This window comes from Apium graveolens, chromosome 5, assembly GCF_009905375.1.
Source record: "Apium graveolens cultivar Ventura chromosome 5, ASM990537v1, whole genome shotgun sequence".
NCBI lineage: Eukaryota > Viridiplantae > Streptophyta > Magnoliopsida > Apiales > Apiaceae > Apium > Apium graveolens.
Window position 1 is genome coordinate 234,808,989 of NC_133651.1, and position 1,300 is coordinate 234,810,288.

Genomic DNA, 1,300 nt, shown 5'->3' on the forward strand with positions numbered 1-1,300 from the left:
AGAGGTCTTTGTTGAGGAGAAAGTTGAAGAAGAAGCTCTTGTTGTAATGGGAGAACCAGAAGTGAATCTGAAGGCTTTGATGGATTACTCTCAACTAAAGATTAATGATATTCAGTCTAGCATTGTCAGACCAACCATCACAGCTAACACTTTTGAAATCAAGGCTAGCACAATTCAGATGGTGAAGAACTCAGTCCAGTTTGGGGTTCTCCGACAGAATATCCCAACATGCATATTAGAGATTTTATCGAGAACTGCGACACTTTCAAATTCAACAACGTGTCTGAAGATGCTATAAAGCTAAGGCTTTTCCCATTCTCTTTGAGGGATAAAGCTAAATGTTGGTTGCATTCTCTACCACCAGGCTCTATCACCAAATGGGAAGATCTTGCTCAAAAATTTCTTACTAAATTCTTTCCTATGGCGAAGACAGCTACAATCAGAAACACTCTTACTCAATTTGCTCAACAATCGGGAGAGTCTTTATGTGAAGCTTGGGATCGTTATATGAAGATGCTTAGGAAGTGTCCTCATCATGGAATGTCTGACTGGATGATTATCAACTGCTTTTATAATGGCTTGGGAGCACAGTCTAGACCCATGCTTGATGCAGCATCGAGTGGAGCCTTATGGGCTAAGAGCTACGATGAAGCTTATGAGTTGATTGAACTAATGGCTGCTAATGAATACCAGAACCCTTCTCAAAGACTACCTCAAGGCAAGGTAGCAGGAATTCTGGAGGTGAATGCAGCTACAGCTATAGCTGCTCAGCTTAAGGCTTTGACGATGAAGGTGGATTCTTTGGCTAATTATAGAGTTAATCAGATCACTAGTGTCTGTGAGATTTGTGCTGGTGTGCATGAAACGGAGCAGTGTGCTATTTCTAGTGAATAAGCTCAGTTCGTGAGCAACTTCCAGAGGTCACAACAACTAGTTCCAGCCACCTATCATCCCAAGAACCACAATCATCCTAACTTCAGCTGAAGCAACACTCAGAATACGGTGCAATATCCTTATCAGCAGTATGCAGCAAAACAATTCAACCCTCCTGGTTTTCAGCAACCGCAATATGCACCAAGACAATAACTCCAACAATCTAATGAAAAATCTGAATTGGAGGAGTTGAGGCTCATGTGCAAGAGCCAAGCGGTTTTTATTAAGACCTTGGTCAAATTGCTAATGCCTTGTTGAATCGTCAACCTGATACACTACCTAGTGACACAGAAGTTCCAGGAAAGAAGGAAGCAAAAGAGCAGGTTAAGGCAATTATATTGAGGTCTGGGAAGGTTGTAAGCCAACA

At 41.8% G+C, this 1,300-nt stretch overlaps 1 non-coding gene across 1 annotated transcript; it reads right to left on the reverse strand.

Moving 5' to 3' along the window:
- Nucleotides 1–435: 435 nt before the first annotated feature.
- On the reverse strand, nt 436–542 carry LOC141662223 (small nucleolar RNA R71). The gene has a single exon (XR_012550346.1). It is a non-coding gene; the product is annotated as a small nucleolar RNA R71 (small nucleolar RNA).
- Between the last annotated feature and the right edge of the window lie 758 nt (nt 543–1,300).